At 38.3% G+C, this 23,197-nt stretch overlaps 1 non-coding gene across 1 annotated transcript; it reads left to right on the forward strand.

Annotated features, from left to right (window-relative positions):
• Nucleotides 1–16,928: 16,928 nt before the first annotated feature.
• On the forward strand, nucleotides 16,929–17,034 carry LOC131147312 (small nucleolar RNA R71). The gene has a single exon (XR_009134702.1). It is a non-coding gene; the product is annotated as a small nucleolar RNA R71 (small nucleolar RNA).
• The last annotated feature ends 6,163 nt before the right edge of the window (nucleotides 17,035–23,197 follow it).

Genomic DNA, 23,197 nt, shown 5'->3' on the forward strand with positions numbered 1-23,197 from the left:
ATTTAAAATTAATGAATTAAACAAGCACATGGACATATGGAGGGGGAGAGTTCCCTTGTATAATTTGTTTTAATTTGTTGTTTGTGCTTATTTAGTATGATATTTTTTGCACTTGTGGCTTGTTCGCATTCACCATTAGTAAGGAAGTTTCAACAATAATTTCATGAGTTATAATTAATAAGTTATACACACGTGTGTGCGTATATATTTTGAAATTTGTGTATGTGATTAGTAACAACATGTTAATTAAAAAATGCTAAAGTTTAATTCTATAGTTAGAAAATGTAATTTAAAGTGTTAGCTTTACTGTAATCACAAAAGGAAGGGGATGAATTGGTATTTTTAAAATTTCTCTCCTAGGTCAATTAACCAACAACAGTATTTCACAACCCTATGGTCAATTTAGTGTTGATAGAAAATAAATCAATATATATTCTGAAATTAAATTACACAAGTAAGCTAATTACGCATGCAAGGTAAAGTAGGAAAAGAGAGATAACACCAGATATGTTATCGAGGTTCGGCAAAATGCCTATATCCCCGCCTTGGCTCACAAGCACAAGGATTTCACTACGGCTCACTTAATGGGTGGAGCAGCACCTAATACAACCAGGTCAATTAACGGGACTGACCTTAACCTATAGAATCATTTCGGGATAGATTATCACCCCTTCAGGTCATGTCTGGAATACAACAAATTCACAATACAATTTGTGTACAAAGTGTATGCTTCTTAAACAAGTAGATTTGTACCAGTATAATCAACACACTATAGTATGATAGGATATAATAAGTTCATTGTAGTCTCAATGTCAACTCTCAAAATAATGCTAGTATATCAATCAGAATGTGAGAGTGCATGTGTTAGAATCTCTGTGTCAAGATAATAATATCAATCACAAGATGCAGCAACAAAGATCTTCAGTACACAAGCAAATGTCTCAAAATATTTTTCTTAAAATCACCCACAAGAGATATTTGAAATCGGTTTGTAAAAATTTATTTCACAAAAAAAAAAAGTACAATACAAGCTCTTGAGTATTGCAATGATAATGCAAAACTCACAAGCAATAAGGAGTTTTTCCAAGAAATACTTATTAACAAAGTCTCCAAGAAAAACTCAAAGCTTACTCTCAAATTAAATAAATCTCAATCAAATAGATCAAATGAGAATGTATTCTTTATAAGATAATCTCAAGAACACTCTTACTAAATAATTTTTGCAATAAGAATGAGTAAGAATGGAAGAGGAGAGCTTGAATGTGAAAAATAGGATTTTGGACTTTTAGAGAGAATTTTCTAATGATGTTTGCTAATTTGTTGCTAATCAAACCAAATGAGGTTGTATATATAGACACCCTAAAAATTATAATCATTTGAGACCTATTTGGCATTTTTGAGAAAGTTTAAATAGGGTTAATTAAAATTAACCACATTTTAACCTCGGTAAAATTCGAGGAACCTGAGAGGTTCGATGGACTATTTTTAAGGTTTGGTCGACCATATTACTTAGTTCGATCGACTAGGGTGCTTTTGAATTGAGGTGTTGGTCGACTAGACTTGGGGAGATTTTCGAACCTCCAAGGTTTGGTCGACCAGGTTAAGTTCGGCTGACCAGATTCATACGTTCGGTCGACTAGGTCCTTTTATAACTAGGAGTTCGATCGACCGGGGTGTTGGGATATCCCCATGTGCCAGTTTGGTCGACTACGGCGTTGATGTTCATTTTAAGATTGGTCGACCAGATGGTCAAACCTTTGACCCTGGGGAGGTTCGGTCGATCGAAGGTACTCTGTATATGTTAGGGTTCGATCGACCGAATACTGTAACTTTGTGCATTAATTCCTAACTCTCTTTTAAAGACACCCCTATTCACATAATTGATACTTCTAAGTTATAAAGGGTTTCTTTATGCAATAATTTAGGACCTATGGTCAGTCTAAGGTCTTTGAGCTTATCTGTCCTATCATGCATGCAATGCATTAATTATTACAGACCATTAATATTTCAATATTATAGAGCCTTAATAAAATGAAATATAAATTACAACAAAAACTTTGGGTCTTCATTTTCTCTCAACTTCATGTGCACCATATGATACTTCCAATTGATCCTACACACACACTCACCAGATATTAAATACCAAAGCATTTATCATAATCAAAACGGGATATAACCTATAAGGTCAACATAAAGGCTTTAACCCATATAATCTGCTAAAAATTCAATTTTCGACAACATAAATTTTACATTCTTAAAAGTAACTTTGAACTTCCCAAAAGTTTTAGCAACAAAAGCTTGTAGTTGCCTTCACTATTTGGTTGTGTTGAGGTTTGTTCAACTTAAACACATGCAGTGGAAGCATACAATCAATCACAAAACAATCAACGGCCACTAATACAATCACTTGATGATGAAATATACTTAATAAAGCAATCAAATAATAATAAGAAGAATAAAAAATACAACTAGAATGCACAAGATTTACATGGTTCGAAAATAGACTATGTCCACGAGAGTAGCACTTAGGTTTTCACAATGATCAATGTCAAAGCTACAATCTTTGAAGCTTACTTGAAGCTTAGTCTCATCTAGGGTTACATAATGATGCTTATATAATAATCTAATGTAAACATAAGTGTTCTAGTATATCTAAACTACATCTGTAGCAATCCCCTAGAGGAAATCCCTCCGATAAGCCCAATCTACAAGCCCCTAATTTGAAAATACGTGATTTGCACCAACAGAAACCGCCAACGGTTCAGAGCAAAATAAAACACCTTACAACTACTGCATGAAACCGTCGACGGTTACACACCAAACCATCAACAGTTTGCCCTTCATGGCTACACCTTGCTTTTATCCCTTTGTCTCTCGCATCATGTAACTTTCTCTGGAACATGTGATCCGCTTTGAATATGAGCAACATCCCCAACAATCTCCACCTTGGCAATTATTCACCACCTTGGAAATCTAAAAGCATAACCGCTACTTTACCAGGGCCTATAGATTGGGAGTCGTCTCCCCTCTACCACTTCAAGATATAAACTAAGTCAAAGCCACGCTTGAACTTGACCGTGGTAATAGGAACTTCACCTAACTGAACACCTAGCTCCTTGAATGATCCTTCGAACCACAATGCCACCTTGGTAGCCTCAGCCTCTACCAAGAACTCTGATCCAGTTGTAACCAATGCACCCTGAGACTGTACCTCAGACTTCCAACAATTAAGAATTCCCATAACGTACCTCGTTGCAAGCCTATTGTCATATAAGCCCCATGTGTAGTCTCTTTCTGTGAACCTCACAACTAATGGAACCCTTTGTTGCCCACTGAAGTACCCAACTGCACTGGCGTATGAAACCTTTGACACAACCTTAACATCACTATTCATCCTCAAGTGTTGAGCAGTAGACTATTTACATAGATTTCCCAATGATATACTGATGATAAGTTTAAGAATAATCATGCTAAACCTCACCAACATCTAATCCCCAAAACCACCCTAAGATAACCACAATCTCTATGTAATTTTGTTCATACAGTCATCCTTAGATAACACCAATCTCCTTACAGCTATGTCTACAAAGTCACCCCGAGATAATCCTAATCCCTCTAACTTTACTCTTGCGAATCTCTAACCCAAGAACACTCTTGGCAGCACCCAACACCTTCATGTCAACTTCCTTTCTCAACAGAGGCCCCGACTAATTTAGCTTAGTCAGAACTTTTCTAGCAATTGGCATATCACTCACATAAAACAATAAAATACTTGCCTACTCGCAACCTATCTCCCTTACCCTCTTTGGGAGCACCACCAACCCCCACATTTGATTCTTATATAGTACCTCCATCTCCTCTACCATGGCACTTGTCCACCTACCCTTCTCCTGGTCGTGCACAGCCCCCTAAAAGGTAGTAGGATCCTTCCTAGTGGTAATGGTTCCATAAGACATCATATCACACTTAGGTTGTGGCATAATAGTGCCTCTGAGGCCATTATAATTTTGCTGGTCTTCCGAATTTGAACTCCCTGCATTTCTTCCCTGAGTCTGAAACTCCACCTACATCACAATATCCTTTTTGCTCTAGTTTATCCTGTGCTACTGCAAGTCTCCTGAGTTAGAACTCCTTGCACTCCTGCCTTAAGTCTCCAACTCCACTTGCATGACATGCTCATTGCTACTAGTGTAGCTTTCTGGCACCCTTTTCTCTTCATCTACCTGAGTACAATGTCTCATGACTTTAACACCTAAAACCATGTCTCCACCAATCGCCACCCTATTTTCCATTGGATCAACCAACTTGAACCCATCTTTCTTATATACTAGAAAGATGCATTTTCGGACATCACACCAAGCCTAGATCCCACCTCACTAGAAATGTGCATGGCTGGACCTCCAAAGTCTACCGCATAACCAGTCCAAGCCTCTCATGTAACTCTCCTATCTAGTGATTACTTTGGCAATCGATTATCCGAGAAACACACCATACTCGTGGACTTCACCAAGAAGTACCTTGCAAGCCCAGCATGCACCATGCTCTACTCATAAAACACCTTGAACGCTAGTGTACTCAGCAAAAATATCTAACTTAAGGAACTCTCTCCCAGTCCGGTACTCCACCTTAGCCACAAGTTACACCTGGCAAACAACTCCAACTTGTGCCTCATAAGATACCTACAAACCTTTTATGATAACCTCACAAAATACCCATGTCCACCCGTGATGTTGCCCTCACCAGTCCCCAAACATTCATACCAATGTAGTTAAGAATACCCACCATTTTGTGTGTGGTTACATTACACAAAACGGTGTTTCCTAACTCATAAATCCCAATTGTAGCTCCACCTAGAACAATACTACCCTGCAGTATATAGAGATTCCCTGTTGTCCTCTATCCCTTCACCATCAATGCGCCATCACTCACCATCATTGTCCTATCTTTGGACTTGTAACTATACTTGTTACAATCCAAAGCACCCAATGATATCACTTTCTTCTGTAGATCGGGTAAATACCTTACTCCACACAACGTCCTTACCACACCATCATACATCTTGATCCTGATATCCCTCATTCTGATAACTTTGCATACTGCACCATTTCCTATCAGAATGGAACTAGGGCTCACCAATATGTAAGTGGTGAACCATGCTTTGTTTGGCGTTATGTGAAAAGAACATCCCAAGTCTAAGATCCAAGAACTCGTGAGGCGTTCTGAACCTGATGAAACAGTAAGAATTTTACCATCATTGCTCCTTGAGTACCCTTCTTCAACTACAATCACAGATTTTGATGAACCCCCGTGAGCTTTTGCCTTCCCCTCCTCCCACTCCGGACATTCCATTTTAATGTGCCTTAGTTTACAACACTTAAAACAGTGAACATCCTTCTTCCAGGGGTCAATCGCCTGATCCTTCACTGCCTGGTCAAAGTCAATTCAGGATATTTGTTAGTCGCTTGACCAAGCACAGGTGAGTCACCTGAACAGATAAAAATGTTGTTTTTGAGTTTGTTTCCAAAAAGTCTTAACCATCTTTCTTTGATACTTTTAAAGAGTATTTTATGGGATTTTCAAAGTAAGGTCTCTAAGTCCATATTAACCTCTAATGATCTTCAAAGCATTCAAAAATATATTTAAAGTGAAGTGCTTACATAAGACTTCCTAAAGACTTTAAAACTCTCAAAACTTGAAGTCTTCATGTATATCATTGCTTTGAATCATCTTTGCCTTGAGCTTGAGTATTCTTTAAGCTTCATATTTCTTGACCATATTGGACCTCTTTGAGCTTTCATTTTGATCACCTTGTGAATGAAGTATAGCTTTATGGTACTTGTGATCTTTGGACTTTCAATTCTTGAACCTTTTGAACTTGACATACTAGGTTTCCTGAAATATCATCACTTAAACCATAACTTGTTAAATTATCCTTTATTTGTTATCATCAAAACAAGATTCAAAAGTCATGTTAGGCCAACATCAACTAAACCACGATCATAACTGGCAAAGATTCATCCTTTCATTAGTTCGTATCCTTGCTCTAACCTGTGATCATATCTAAAGGATACCCTCCAATTGTGAAAAATCAGAAATCACCAAAGAGCAGTGTTCAGAAATTCATATATTCTTAGTTGCTCTCTACCCAATTTGTTAGGACATATTCACCAGAACGAAAATATTTTGAATATTGTCCTCTTGTAATCAATTCTAAATACTCTTCTGAACTTAATAGTGGTTTTTTTTAAAATAGTATAAATCCATACTCTCATAAGATCTCGTCTTTAAATCAAATCAAGAAGAGCTTTTGAATGGTGTTGAATAGCAAAGATGGTTGCACTAGGTTTTAATCTAGAAGAAAGTTTAAAGTTTAATGAAACCTATGCACAGGAAGTTAAAGTAAAAAGCCATTTGAACTTGAGCATCTTATATATTGAAGTTCATACGATAAGAAGCAAGGTAGGCTAATGACCTTGAAGAAATATTTATTGTGACTTTTTGGCCCTCTAAGCCTAAGAATTCAAAGTCAAGTTTAAATCATTGAAAATCTTAAAATAATTGTCTAAAGAACTTAAAGAATAAAAAGAAGATAAGAGCATAAGATTGTGATGAGTAGAATGCATAACAAAGGGGGAGCATTTATCTCTGTAATATCATGACTCTATGAATTAAATGCTCTCATGATCATACTCTGTTTATGCCCATATACCTTCATAAGAACAACACTGTAGCATACTATCCATAATGTACTGAATGCTTAAATTCTTTGATGGATGGTAATTATATTTGAAGCGTGATTATAGCATGAACTACCTTGAGCTATTTTGAACTGTTATTGAATAAAATGAATTGCATGACTGTTTGAAATGGAATGACAACTGCATGGCTGATGCAGTAACTTGTGTATTGCATGCTGGTAGTGGATCTAGGTGTTGCATGCTGACTAACTCAATGCCACCTGCATGGCTAATGCAGTGATTTGTTAATTGCATGCTGTAGAAATTGCTAAGCTATCTGGTGCATGTTCTTTGATCTGCAGGAAGGAAAAATGTTCTATTTACAGACGGCATGCTGCCGAAATTTTGTTAGAACTAAAATGATCAAAGTTCATAAACCATGTACTAAAATGATTATGATTTGATACATGCTCATGTGAACTACATAATTATTGCAGTATTGTTTGAATAAAGCCTTGTTGGCTATCGAGTGCTAAATGGAATGCAATATGCAATATCTTTGAACTGAACGTTTAAAATATGTTGCATGCTGACTTTTCTAAGGGTGATTGTGTGATAAATGCTTGGTAAAATGAATTTCATCCTTGGAAAAAACTACATGTATGAGAACATACAAGGGAGCTAAGCTCAACCCTTAAAGAATAAGGTCTATCTTAAAAACCTTAAGAACTCATATGCATCATAGTTGTACTTTTTGAATATTGAGGCTTTTCTGAAAACCCTTGAACATCATATCTGGCTTTTATGGCTCTATGGGTAGATATGGATTGTTCTTCGGTTTATAAGCATTACAGTATGCCTTAATGTTTATATTTGTGATGCAGTTGTGGCCTATAGGGACGACTATATTGATCAGATGATAAATTTAGTTGATAAGTATTCATCATAGTTCATTTAAGAGTTTTAAGATGATTACTTAAACTACTTGGCATGCTTAATGAAATGAATATTTGGTTAGTATAACTAGTTCATTTCATTTAAGTTGGTATTCAAATCTAAAGGGGGAGATTTTATAAAATTTTGATTCCTGTGCTCACTTTACTTTGGCTTAGACTTATAGCTTGTTGTGGCTTAGACTTAGACTTATAGCTTGTTGTGGCATATGTGTTTCAAATAAAAATAACTTCTTTGCTCACAATAATTTTTAAATGAACATAGGTTGCTAATAGCTGGCTATATGATCCCTGTTTTAAATTTTCTGATATATTTGGGATCTATCTGGTTGATGTTTCTAGTTATATTATGAATTGTTCTTAAATGCTTGAACAGAAATATAAAGCTTGCCTGAACTTTCGTGTTAAAGTTTCTTTTTCAACAAGTATAGTCCCCGGTACTTTATGATGATATCAATGGGGGAAATATATTTTACAAAATGAAATTTGTTATGGCAAGAAGTGTTTTTAAACTAAAATACATCTTATCTCTTACTTTATCATTCATGACACATTGAATTAGGGATTAAAATTTTATTTTTTATGGAGCTTAAAATTATTTTAAAGGCATTATATGGTTGATTCAATATAGAAATGCATGCGAACTAGATAGACTGAAATTATGCTCAAACGTACACTTAGTTACCACAAGCCGTATGTTTTGAACTCCAATTTTTCACAGGTTTTATGTAATATTTGAACTGCAATGGTTTGTGGATATTTTTTGTCTGACCATGTTTAACATATGATTTTTAATCTCAAATAGCCAGTTATACTATCTTGTGTGCTTAATTGCCAATTTTTTTTTTTTTTTAAAGACACCAATGAGGATTCTTTTATATGCCCAAAAATTTTTGTGTGTCAAAAAGGGGGAGTTCTCTTTTAAGCTAAGGGCTTCTTTTAAATGCTCCAACCATTTTATACTTAGCCTAGCCCTTTTGCTGATGCCAAAAAGGGGGAGAAAATTCCTTAGCAAAATGTCAATATTTTTTAAATGGGATGTGCTTTAAGGCTAAAAATAAATGCATGATTAATTTTCAGATTTCTTCTTTCTTAGATATGCTTGAGCTATATTGTTTATTTTTTAAAATAGGCATATTGTAAGGGTGAACCTTTTTAGGAAAAAATCATTTTGCTCTTGTGTGTTTCTCATCATCAAAAAGGGGGAGATTGTTGACTTTTGAGTGTGATCCCTCTTTTGATAATGACAAAGTACAAATTTCTTATGTGTGTAATTAGTATGTGAACATGTTTATAATTCAGCACACACATAAGGGAAGGGAAAAATGGAAACCATAAGGCGCTTAAAAAAAATTTCATCTGGCTTATTTTATGGATGATTGAAGAGTAAATAAGAAGAAGACATATATTTTTAATTGTAATTACATTTAGTTTTGTGTTGTAAATGCATGCTCTACATGATATAATTGCAACACTCAATGGACCATAGGCTGACAGTAGAAAGACCTTAATGAACAAATATTTTCATGAAAAACCTTTTACATAAAAGCTAAACTCACACAAAGGCTTTTGAAATTATTTTAAGGTAAAATTGGGGCTAAAATTGATTTTTGCAAAGAGCCTAGTCAACTGGCCCTTTAATGCTTTAAAGCCCTAGCCGACCGGCATGTTTATTTGGCCAGAAAATTCATTTTTATAAAGGTCCAGTCGACCGGCCCTTGAAAGTCATATAAGCCCCAGTCATCTGACAAGTTCTTTTGGCTAGATTTGTGTGTCCCAACTGACCGGCCTATTTTAACTGTACAAAGCCTAATCGACCGGCCTTAAGCACAATTGATGAGATCATCAAGCCCAACATGTCGTTCCTCCAAGTTTTGGAAAATTGCTTAAGGCCAATTGACCGATGCTACCCCCAGGTGGTCGACCGAACCCCTCAGGGTTTTGAAAAAGCACCTAAGGCCTACCGACTGACACGTTCACCAGTCGACCGGACCTCTCGGGTTGGGCAATTTTTAAGCCAAAAATGGTCATTAATTTTTAATTAAATAAATTTGATAATGCCCAACGAGTCCCTTAACGGTCAATTTTTTAAGAGCTCTATAAATAGCCTACTTAAAGCTCATTTAATAACTTTTGATTATCTTGAAAATTATCTAAAGTTTTTTGTGCTTTATCTCTTTCATACTTACACATTCAAGCAAGCATTTTACTATTTTTCTCTTATTCATTTGAAAAACCTATTTTGAAAGAGAGCATTGATTATTCTTTCACTTCCTTCACTTGCTAAGTTATTGCTCCCGATGGTTGTTGAAGAGGTATTCATTTGGGCACTTATTTTCTCATCTAAGAGGCGTTTACTCTCATTCAAACTTTCATTTTGAAAATCATTTCTTGAGAGTAAATTTTAATTTTTCTCCCACTTATTTTCTTAATAAATATTTTTTTTGGAGAAACTTCATACAACTTGTGAATCTTTGTGCATCTCCATTGAATGATTCAAAAGCTCACGTTGTCCTTATCGCAAAATCATTTTTGAGCTAAACCCTAGACTCTCCTACAAATTATCTTGAAAAACATTTTTGGTGATTTCACTTGGGTTTCTAGATCTTTGAAAAGCACTTAGTGTATACTTTATTTTTGAGTCAAAGATCATATATTCACATATCCTCTCATTTTATCTCAAATCAATATTTGAGAGAGGAAACCCTAAATACTCTATTGAGCATAAATCCTATCATATAAGAATGCATGGATTTTACATTGTACACACTAGTTTATTTTGAAAAGAACCTTGTTGTACACAAAAAAAATTATTCCATATCTTTGTATTCCAGGCGTAGGGTATCACCTAAAGAGGAGTGATCCATCCTATAAGGATCGGTTGTAATGGTTTGTTTAAGGGAGCTAGGAGGGTACCATCCTATAAGGTTTGTAACGGTTTGGCTCCACCAGGTTAAGGGAGCTAGGGGGACTCCACTCTGTAAAAAGAAATTGTAAACGGCATAGCTCCACCTAGTTAAGTGAGCTAGATAGCGAATCTTCAAGCGGGTTGGCTTGACGTGCGTATGTAGGTGGGTACAGCCGAACCTTGTAAAAAAATCTTGTGTTTGCACCTTCTCTACCTTCTCTCTTTAATTTTAGTACTTGCATTCTTTCATTTAATTTGTTATAATTTATGTTTATGTGATTGAATATTTGCCTGCTTTATTATTTGAGGGTTTTGGGCATTGCTTAGAAAGATCTTAGGTCTGTGTAATACTGGTTGTAGTTCTAAAATAGGACATACTTGACCTAGGACTTTTAAATTTTCGTGTAGATGACTCTCACAAAGAAATGAAAGGCTCAACAAAACATCACAAGGTGTCATAGTCATCACGGTTGTTCTCTCAATGCTCACAAGGAACCCTAAGTGATACAAATCATGTGAAAGTATGTCCCAACCTTGTAATATACCGTGTTAAATACTAGAACTTATACAACATCATTAGAGCGAGTGAATTTCTAGTCAACCCTCAACAAGTGGCAAAACAAGTACGTTGACTATATCATATGAAACTACGCACAAGCAATTAACCACATTGTTAGTGAGCGTAAAAAATTCATCTAAAAGATACAACCTAAGGTTGTAACCTATAGGTTATATAAAGGTATGTTAAGGGCGGCAAATGTTATAACATGGCATGTAGCAAACAATGCTCACTGAAAATTTTTAAAATCAAGTCATTTTTTTGGGCCCAAAATGTGTTATGTAGTGGTTTCCTAACCCCTTACCCCCAACATAAAACTTTAGTGTCCCTATGAAAGTATAGAAAGAAAGAACCTGAAAAGCATGAGAAGGAAGCACTACATGGTGATTAAAGATCAAACAAACATACATGCATAAGGAAGCATCCACTAAAAACCCAAAAATATAAAGAAAAGTTGGTGTACACGAAGCACAAAAGACAGATGGAACCAAATCATGATATATTCATTAATTCTAGAGGTTTTCAAACTTAAAATAAAGACAATATAAGCACAAATACAACCAATTAAAGCATGGTGATACAAAAGAAATAGAAAATACAAATAAAAGAAGAAAAAAAATTGTGTGCATGAGCACAATACAATCACAAGGGAGAGTGCCTATCAAAGGATCCTAAATGGCCAACCCTAACCCTCCTTAGTAGAACCACTCATGTCATAATCGGAGTCACCGCCCCCTAGATCACCAGAAGCATCAGATGGTGTAGTAATATCGGACTGGTAAGCTGCATCAGATCGTGGGCTTGAAGCATCGTCGTAAAAAAAACTACTTGACACAGCTGGCAACTCGGGCAAAGCAGGAGTGGGGAGTGGCACACGAATAGATGGAGCCTGTGGTGCCGGCGTGGGTGCAGGAGGTGGGGCACGCGAGGAAAGAGACATAGGTGTAGGTGCAAATTCGCGTATGGGAACAGGTGGTGGTGGAGCAGATGAGGTGGTTGCCTTGCTGGGAGCCATAAAACTAGTCAAGTCTATCACCCTGCAGCACATGATAGAAAGAATAGGGGTGGGTGGTGTAACCATCTAGAGAGGTGCTAGAGACAATGGGACATCCTTCGGCAAAATAAAGGTTGTCGTCATGGAGGGATCTAGCTAGACAGGTGTCAAAGTATCAGATCGCTCAGTGGCCAGCTCTATAGATCGTGTGGGGGACTGGGCCTCGCTCATGGTAGTAGTGAATGGCTGTGGGATCTCCTTAGAAAGAAGAAACAACTCATCCTCGTCGATCGTTTCGATCTCGATCATCATTGTCGTGCTTGTCGACGGAGTAATATGTGGCATAGGGAACTAATGGTCAGACTGTGGTGGAGGCGACAGAAGAGTAGGAGAGCACACAGCTGGTGAAGGAGGTACAGCAGGCGATGGATGGGCATGGGAGGAAGAGGCCTCCTCTATAGCTGCGGGAGATGTAGAAGTAAGAGGAGCCAAGGGTCTAGGGGTCGAGGCTGGAGTAGTGAATCATGGAAAGCTGAATGTCACTAATGCACTCATGAAGCATACTCTAAGGGCCCCTACAATCACTCCAAGTCCTCGAGCGAGCGTCATTCTAGTCTCCACTAACTCGTGTTGTACCTTAGCTCTAAATGCCACAAATTGCTAAAGCAGGTGGCTCAAGTCATCCCATACCTAAGGCATAGTGGGGGATGCCGGTGGATGAGGCGCCGCCACTGGAGGTGTTGCCTTTGAAGGTGCCACAGCGGAGGTGGAGGGCTCAGTAGTTGTTCTCCTCTTCTTCTATGGTGCTTGGCGAGGTGGTGGCACCGGCAGGTGTGCTAGCTCCTCGAGGTCATGGTAGAAGACAAGTATAAGAAACTTTGACAGTGTTTCACCCTCAAATGGTGCCCACCTATGAACCTTCATCTGTGTCATAGCCACTGAATTTAGGCTCTGACGCCATGTTCACTTGGTGGTGACCTCTTCTATGGGGACGTGTAATTCCATATTGCACAAGTTGATTTTATTGCCATTCAAATCGACATGATGAGCTAGGCATATGGAAAAAGGGGCCACTTCAGCTCCCTAGTTTCCTAACCATGCACCGGCCTCTGCATAGCCCTCCTCAGCCTCAGATGCCTCACATTCCACTCGTAGAACATGATCATCTTGTTCATAATAAGCTGAGGGGTTTCTATCTTCATATTCTGATGCATGGTGTATAAGAACTATATATAAGTGCCATGCCTCTCCAAATCATGTATCGAAGCATAGATATTTCACTATAAGATTAGGTCCAGGTGAAGCAAGTAATCAGGTACCTTGCTTTGTGCCGTGCATATGCCTCACTGCATGTTTCCACCATCATAGTAGAGGTCATGAAACAAACGGCTGATGATGTGTTGGACATCTAAAGAATTGAGGGCCTCCCACAGTGTATCATCTACCTCCTTGTGTGACCACACCCTCTCGATCAAGGCGAGAGTCAGCTTAAACCCTATGCCCTGAACCACAGTGGACCAGATGCCTAGCTGAGAATCATGTCGTAGGTTCTAGTTGAACTTTTGCACCAAAACTTGATCATATGTGGTGGTGGGTAGGGACAGGTAATGATCCATCTTCTGCCACTCAAAAACCTCCACGCAACATCTTCTATGAGGGTGGGCACGAGTCTCGTCCAACTGGAACTTGTACATGGGCCGGAATTCGTAGTCCTCGAAGGTCATTCTCAATGCCCTTTACCCCTAGAAAACTGGGCTTGCCCTCTCTACACTATGCGACCCCTCGTCATTACTAGCACAGATAGAGTATGGTCTAACCCAGAAGAAGATTTGTCCCTCTGCAGATCCTGGACCCGCTTTCGTTAAGCGGCGGATCTCGATGTTTGGGGTTGTTTTAAAGCATCCTAGGAGTCCACTCGTCAAGGAATCATCGACACCAATGAATGTAGGTGGTCGGGAAGGTTGCTACGTATGTAGGCGGGGTAGAAGATTAAAGATGGAGAATGGGAAGTGACATGGATGTTACCAAGTGAGACGAAGAGCCACGGCCGGAGGGAATACAAATGGGCAAAACCCTAAGTATGAGGAATGGAGAAATAAGTTTGGAATGGTCACCGGAGTCTTGCTGAAGGCTCATCGGAGCTCAAGAGGGGTGGAGGAGGCTCAAGCAACCAAGTCAAAAGGGGGTGCGACGAAGAAGGTGTGACAAAGAAGGTGTAAAGTAATAAGGACAAACAAGGTTAGGGCTTCGGGGGAAGAGAAGTTTAAAAATGATTTTTTATTAGGTTCAACCAGGTTGCACCAGCTTAGTGCTGGTCACACCGGAGTGGAGTGCTCATTGCGCCCTGGTCCAACTCCTCGAGAGTTTGGAAATTTAAAGGATTTAGAGACTCGACTAGGTCACGCACAGGCAATGCTGGTCGCACAACTTCTCAGGGGTTGGGAAGGTCAACAGACTCAAGAGTTTGAGTAGGTCATTCTAGAGACAGTGCTGGTCACGCCCTAGTCGAATTTCTAAAGAATTTGGAAGCCTAACTAACTTGCAGGGCTTCGACCAGGTCGCACCTGTCAGTGTTGGTTGCGCCCTAATCGCACCTCAACTAACCTATAACCTATTCTAAGGACCCTAAACCTTATCTACTATACAATGTACAACATATGAACTCAAAGAAGAAAGAAAAATAAGAAATACAATTGGGTTGCCTCCCAAAAGTGCTAATTTTACCGTCTTCTACCTGACACAATAAATGCTAATTTCAAACTCACCTAGGTTAGAAATCAGAAGTTTCTTCCACCATTTCCCTATTAAACCAATTCTCACTTACCCAAAGCCCTCCCTTAAAGCTAGAGACCAAGTTATAAATGGCAAAGATCTACTTATATAGGTCCTCCAGGCCAGATATGGAGGGGCTATCAGGATGAAGTATATTCGTAAGTTGATTATTCCATAGAATTAAAGGGGGGCCTTTCCTCAACACATTCTTTAATCATGTTAATGTCCACATATTGGTCATTGTCCGGGGGATGTTGGGAAGCATGAAATACATTCAGTTGAGGCTACATGTTGCCTAAGGATGTATCCATAATCCCTGTTCTACACTAAATGCAGGCATTAGTTGTAGCTAAGAATTGTTGTCCTAAAGGGACAAGGATCAGATCCTTGGTTGGGTCAGCAGGTTCTATATCCAAGAAAACAAAGTCAACAGGGTAATAGAACTCTTCAAATTTGACCAAAACGTCCTCTATTACACCCTAGGGCCTTTTCACTGATCGGTCAACGAAGCTCAATGTGACCGATGTGGGCTTCAACTCTCCTAAATTGAATTGTTGGCAAATTGAGTAAGGAATTATGTTCACACTTGCTCCCAAATCTAAAAGAGCCCTATCAATAGTGTAATCACCAATCACATTAGATGGTGGTAGTACCAGGGTATTTAAGTTTGGAGGAATGTGACATAAAAGAATTGAGCTCACATGCTCAATCAGCCTACCTTGTTTGTTCATGTGCACCCTTGACTTATGATTTTGTGTGCACAAGTCCTTAAGGTACTTGGCATACACATGCACTTGCTTGATAGCATTTAAGAGAGGAATATAAACCTTGACTTGCCTGAATGTGTCCATGATGGACTCAGTATTGTTTTCCTTTTTATACTTCGAGGGTGCATGAAGGGTTGCAAGGTATGGCGCTGCAGGAACATAATGGGGAAGTGCTCCATCATTGGAGGGGGTAGGCATGTCGGTATCAAGTTCTGGATTGGAGGAAGGAGGATTACATGGTTTAGCATTGGGCTCTTCCCTCATCTTCTCCCTACCCTTTCCTTGGTCTAACTTCTCCCCAACCCTATTATTCACCTCTCTACTATTTCGAAGAATGGTCCTAGCCTGGGCTTGCTCATGATATGATGAAGGACCAGCAGGCGGCTCACATTCTATCCCATATTGGTAGTTAGGGTTCACTAGAGGTTGACTTGGCAACTTACCCTCATCTCTTCTGGTAAAAGATGTAGCTAGTTGGCCCTTAGTGACTTCTAGCTTGGCAATGGATTGGGAGTGGGAGTGGAAGTGTTGCTGGTCCACTTGGTGATCAGCCTCAATGCTCTTAAGGGCTTTCAGCACCATCTCTTGAAAAGATCTATTATATTGAGGCAGAGGAGGAGATGGTTGCTGGTAAGCTGAAGGTCAAGGGGCAAACACAAGAGGATTTTGAGTGTTTTGGAATAGGCGAGGAGGTGGAGCAATGGGTGTTTGCTAGGGTTTTTGAGCTTGTGGCCTCCAAGAGAAGTTAGGATGTTTACTCCACCCAGGATTATACTTGTTAGAGTAAGGATTATTGGTTGGCATGTCTTACCAATTATGGGTGGCCTTAACTTCCTCCTGCACAAATTCAGGGATTATTGGTTGGCATGTCTTATCAATTATGGGTGGCCTTAACTTCCTCCTGCACAAATTTAGGTGGGGGAGGCACATAAGGGCAATTATAATAGGTGTGCGAAGGATCAGAGCAAATGGCACACACCTCTCCACATGCCACAGGCTGAGATTGTTGTCCTAGGGACAAGAACTGATATAAATTCTTCACAATAGTGTGCAGTGTGGGCACAAGGTCATGGATTGTAGCTAACTCATAGACTCTCTCAGGATGGGAAGAGGAAGTTTGGGATGCTCTATGAACAGCAACAATTTGCTGCTGAGAATTCTCGGTGAAGATCTCAAAGAGAGTCCAAGTTTCATTCTTGTGCTTTGTGAGGAAAGTATCTCCGTAAGATGCATCAACCATAGACCGGTCATGCTCAGCTAACCTTTCATAGATTGTTTGTATTAACTGCGACCTAGGGACTTTATGTTGAGGGCATTTATGCAAGAGGTCCATAAAGCGTTCCCAAGTCTCAAAAAATTGTTCCCCATCTATTTGTGAGAAACTAGTGATTACCATCCTTAGCTAGTTAGTTTTCCCAATGGGGAAGTACTTTTTCAAGAATTCATGTTGCATGGTTGCCGAGTTGGTCACCGAGTTCAATTCTAAAGAGTTCAGACTATATTTTTCTTTATCCTTCAAAAAGAATAGGAATAGCCTTAGTTTGAGGGCATCATCACCAAAGTAAGGTATATGGATGGTGGAACAGATTTCAAGAAACTCATCTAAAAGCTTGTATGGATTTTTAGTCGAATTCCCAAAGAATTTGGGAAACATCGAGATGGTAGAGGTCTTTATTTCAAATTATGTCACCTCAATATCTGGAAACCGGATGCAAGACGGCGATGTGTATGCATTGGGTGTGAAGTCATCTCTAAGAGGCTGAGGAGGTTGCTCCTCCATCACAAGTTGATGGGGAGCTTGGGTTTCGGGTTATGAAAGGCAAGAACTGGTTGACGTTTAGCCATAAATTTAGGTTCAAAAAAATCGGTTAACTAGGGATTATAGGTAGATTTCCTAATTGACCTACGGGATCTCTCAATCTCAAGGTCTATAGGCACTAACTCGAAATCCAAAGAGTGCAAACCCAGCATGTACAAGTTCAATAAACAATCAAGACTTCAAATAGAAAAAAAAATGCAAAACAAAAGAAAATAAAGAAAAAAAAAACATGTAGTACTCAAAACTAGAAATTGGCTTACTACCGTAACTGAGTCCTCGACAACGACACCAAAATTTGGTAGGCTCGCCAAGGCTTGGGTCCTTAACTACCAAAGATAAAATTTATAACCTAACTAACCCCAAGTTCAGTAGAACATTGAGTAAGTCAATTGTCGATCCTTAGAGACTCCAGTGCAATTGCTTACCACTTCTAGCCTAATTTACTATGCTTTGCATAAAAGGTAAAAAAAAAAAGATTTTGAGTTGTTTTATAAACTACACAAGTAATGAAAGTAAATTATATTAACACTACTCCTAGAAAGCAAGTCTCAAATCATGAATCCAGCTTAGGCTGTCAATCACGATAGCTATGTTCGGTCAACTATCCGTATTAGGCTAAACGTTCAAGTGAACCATTCGAGAGGCATAGGGTAGTGAAGGTGCACTAATCATTTGGGACACAATTGGGAACCAGGGTATACCCTATCCAGCGATCATGAGAACACCCACAAGGAACCTTTGCCTATTACGTATAAGTGACTGAATCACTAGTTATGTTATCCTATCCCCTAGGATTTCATCACAATTAGAGAAGTAAATTTGCATGGAAATTAAAGACATGATATTTAAAGTGCAGAATTTAAATCAAAGTAGAGTAAATGACATGTATTGAAAATGGCTTCAGTTGCAGCTCGAAGGTTTGTCACTAGCAATCGAGAATACAATCAAGAACCGGCTAATCTATACGGCAGCACTCATAACTTGAACAATATCATAGGCCTTTGAAGAATCTGAACATGAACCAAACAAGAAATTGAAAGGAAAGTAGTAAATCTAGTCTAAGTGACACCTAGAGACTCTCTAAGTTTGTCATTAACGAAAGAGGGGGCAAAGGGGAACCCTAATCACATATTCAAAGCTAGGTTTTATACCCAAAAGGGCTTACAAGAATTCAAATTCAAATCAGGAAAGTTTTGCAGAAAATATCGTTAAGAAGATTGTTGGTCTCGCGCCCAAAGGCCTGGTCACACCATTGTCTTCCCCCAGTCACATCCTGCTCGAGACTCGCGGGAATTCTAGGGTTCAAAATTTAGGCTTCCTTGACCTGGTCGCACCTATAGGATCTTCTAGTCGCGCCACTTCCCATGACTCTCGAGATCTCTGGCTTAGTCAATCTCATGCTCAGATGACTTGGTTGCCCCTCAAGGTCACTTAGTCATGCCTATGGTCGAACCTTGCAGCAACTACAATTTAGTCTGAACTCTAGAGTCTTCATTCTGTGACTTGGTCACCCCTTTTGTTTGTTGGTTGCACCACATAGTCTAGCAAGGTCTTATTTGCTTTGATGAACCGAGGCTTTGGGGGCTTGGTTGAGCATCTGATTGAGCCTTGTGCTTCCTAATTACTTCATTGGCTTCTTGCATTGCTTAACTCATTGGTTTTAACTTCTTCTTTTTTTAAACATAAACAACCCAGGCATAAATCCAAACTATGATAAAAAAGGGTAAATACAAGATAAATGAGGAAAAAACATAAGTAAATTGGGACCTAAAATAGTGCATTTTAGGGACACATCACTTACCCAACACAAAATTCACAAAAGACAAAGTTTGTGATGCTTGCCAACTTGGGAAGTAAATCAAGACAAGCTTTAAAAAGAAGCAACTGATATCCACTGGTAGGCTATTAGAGTTAATTCATCTAGATCTATTTGGCCCCACTAAAACACAAAGTCTAGGAGGAAGTCATTTGCATTCGTCATAGTTGATGACTACTCTTCACTTGGGTATTATTCTTAGCCTCCAAAGATGAAGTGTGCAAAATGCTTACCAACTTGTGTAAGAAACTTGAAAATGAATATATAGGTGGAGATTTCAAAAATAAAGATGTTGAAAACTCTTGTGATGAAAATAGAATTTCACACAACTTTTTAGCACCACGAACACCTAAAAAAATGGAGTTGTTGAGAGAAGGAACAGATCCCTACAAGAAATGGCTAGGACTACACTAAATTAGCATAACCTACCCAAATATTTTTGGGCTGAAGTGGTAATATCGCCTGTTACGTTATGAACAGAGTCTCCATTAGAGCTAATCTAAATAAAACCCCGTACGAGCGTTGGAAGGGAAAGAGACCAAATATTTCATACTTCCATGTATTTGGTTGTAAATTTTTTGTCCTAAATGATAAAAGGGACCTAGGAAAATTCAATGCAAAATCAGATGAAGGGATTTTTCTAGGCTATGCTCTGAATAGTACATCATTTAGAGTTTACAACAAAAGAACATTGTCTGTTGTACAATCCATTCATGTTGTATTGATGAAGACAATCAATTCTCTTATAAAACTATTGATAATGATGATCTAGATATTTAAAAAAAAAAGAAAAAGAGTTTAGAAGACTTAGCAGTTCATGAAAGCAAAGAAGAGAGCATTGAAACTAAAGAACCATCTAATGATGACTCTCTAGAACAATTTGAATTGCCTAAATAATGGAAATTCGTGAGGAACCACCCTAAGGACCAAATCATTGGCGAACCATCATGAGGGGTAGCAACTTGTTCTTCACTTAAGAACCCATGTGGTCATTGTGTGTTCTTATCACAAGAGGAACCTAAGAACATTAATGATTCAATCCACGATGATTCATAGGTATTAGCTATACAAGAGAAGCTAAACCAATTTAGGAGAAATAAAGTTTGGAAGTTAGTTCCTAGACCCGATGATCATTCAGTAATAGGCACTAAATGGGTTTATAGGAAAAAAAAATGATGAAAATGGTTGTTGTCTGTAACAAGGTTAGACTGGTAATACAAGGTAACAATCAAGAAGAAGATATGGATTTTGAGGAAACCTATGCTCCTATAGCTAGAATAGAAGCTCTTCATATGAAATTTGCATATGCACCTCATAAAAACTTCAAACGATATAAAATGGATATGAAAAGTGCATTCTTAACTGATTTCATAAATGACGAAGTATATGTAGCACAACCTCCAAGTTTTGAAGACTTCCATTATTTGAACCATGTGTTCAGATTGTCGAAAGCCTTATATAGGTTAAAAAAAGCTCCTAGAGCTTGGTATGAGAGATTGAGTGGCTTTCTACTAAGAAGTGATTTGTTGAGAGGAAAGATGGATAGCACTCTCTTCATCAAAACCCAAGCCAATGATATGTATATAATTCAAATTTAGGTTCATGATATCATATTTGGTGCTAAAAGAATGAGAATCTATGTAAAGAGTTTGCTACATGCATATAAGATGAATTTGAGATGAGCATGATGGGTAAGCTGACGTACTTTCTTGGTCTTGAACTCAAACAAGCCAAAAATGACACTTTTATAAACCAATCTAAGTACATAAAAGACCTGCTAAAGATGTTTGGCATAGAAGGTGGCAAGGCATTGGGAACTCCAATAAGCACCTCTATTAATCTTGATAAATATGAGTACGGGAGATCGGTAGATGTCAAATACTATTGAGGTATGAGTGGTAGTCTGCTCTACTTAATAGCTAGTAGACCTGACACTATGTTTAGCATTTGTATGTATGCTAGATTTCAAGAATCACCTAAGGAATCACATCAAATCGATGTTAAAAGGATTTTAAGATATTTGATAAGTACTATAGACTTAGGTTTATGGTATCCTAAGGATACATCCTTTAAAATGATCAGCTACTTTAATAAGAACTATGTCGGGTCTAAAATTGACCGCAAGAGTACAAGTGGTATATGTCACTTCTTAGGATGACCTTTGGTATCTTGGTTTTCCAAGAAATAGAATTTCGTGGCATTATCTACCGCTGAAGCTGAATATGTTGTTGCTGGCAGTTGTTGTGCTCAATTGTTGTATATGAAGCAACAACTTAAAGACTATAATTTGAAATATGAGGTTGTGCCTATAAAATGTGATAACACTAGCACTATCAATATATCAAAAAATTTGATACCTCACTCAAGGACAAAGCACATTGATATAAGACATCATTTCCTTAGAGATCATGTGCAAAATGAGGACATCACTATTGAGTTTGTGACCATGGATGAACAATGGGCTGATATATTCACAAAACTTCTTCAAGAGGACCATTTCATATCAATAATAGATGAATTAGGCCTATTGCATGCTAGGGAAATAGTTTGAGGAGAAGTTGTTCATTAATTTGAATGTTCTGGGAAAAATCTTGAGTTATGCAAAAATCTCAGAACTTTAGGCAACCAAGGGGTATAGGTTAGTCGAACAAACCTCAATTAAACTCGTTGTTGAGAGTATCAAGAAATTCAGGCGACTAAAAGCTTAATATAGTGTCAACCGAAGACTTCGGGTGACTAAACTCCTTGTCCAGTTGACCAAACGCTTACTGTGTTAAGAGTTTTCAATATCCAGGAAGTTTGGGTGATAGAACATTCAAGTTCGGTGACCAAACTGCGTAGATATAAAATCTAAATTTCTTGAGAAACCCTAACTTTTATGTAGTTCAGCCACCCGAACCTTATGATTCTCTTACTTGAAGTTGCATCCTACCCTCTTTGAACCTGCTAGCCCTCGTTTTTTCCCCAAAACCACATATATAATCCTAGATCTTGCCTCTCAAGCTCATATTTCTTAGTTTTCTCAACTCTTTACCTATGAAATCATACAAAAATCTAAGAATGTCACTCACAAAAATGCCTCTTCAAGCTACGACAACATAGAGCAAATCCATCGCCAGCTTTTGACTTTAGGAGCTAAGAAACTCTACAAAGAACATCTTCGATATGTAGCGATACAACCTGCTAATAAAATAAAATATTTTTCCCTAGTTTTAAATTCAATCATTAACCTAAACAGCAGAAGGCCAATCACATAAATAAAACCACACATAATACAATACTAGAGTGTCAAACCAACCCACAATGTACAATCATCACTGTTTCCCCGAAACTACCCTTACAAATACCAAGGGTTTACAAAAACATGCTACCCAAAAATACTCACTCTAAAAAAAAGGGTAGTACAACAACCCCTCTACCTGCGAGTCTGCTCCACTCGCCTAACTGGTTTACTTGAAAAATAATTCAACACTGGGATGAGCCAACGCTCAGTAATACGAAACATACTATTACTAGGGTGTGGATACTGAGTTATATTTTTGTATAAATAATCTGATTTAGGAATAGTATGAATAATTGAATCTAAAAATGCTGATATTACATAACGTATAATAAAACCATTAACTATATTACTTAACATGCCAATCTGTATGAAACTACTTTTCATATTAATACTACTATTCTTGAAAGTCTAATAGTACTCATAATATCTGAGAAATTTCCCTAAATGGTTGTATGTCATGATTTAACCCCTCGTGACAGGGTTGTGCGGCCCAAAGGAGGGACCTATGCTAGCTGGCTGACCAGGGTAAGTCAACTGAACTCCAACAGTCTGATCAACCCCCTCAATCCACATCTTATGGAGAGCCTGTCCCAATGTGGGCACGATCGACCTCATATCACTTACTATTTGAGTAAAGTGGTTGCACTCT

Source organism: Malania oleifera, chromosome 1 (assembly GCF_029873635.1).
Source record: "Malania oleifera isolate guangnan ecotype guangnan chromosome 1, ASM2987363v1, whole genome shotgun sequence".
Taxonomy (NCBI): Eukaryota; Viridiplantae; Streptophyta; class Magnoliopsida; order Santalales; family Ximeniaceae; genus Malania; species Malania oleifera.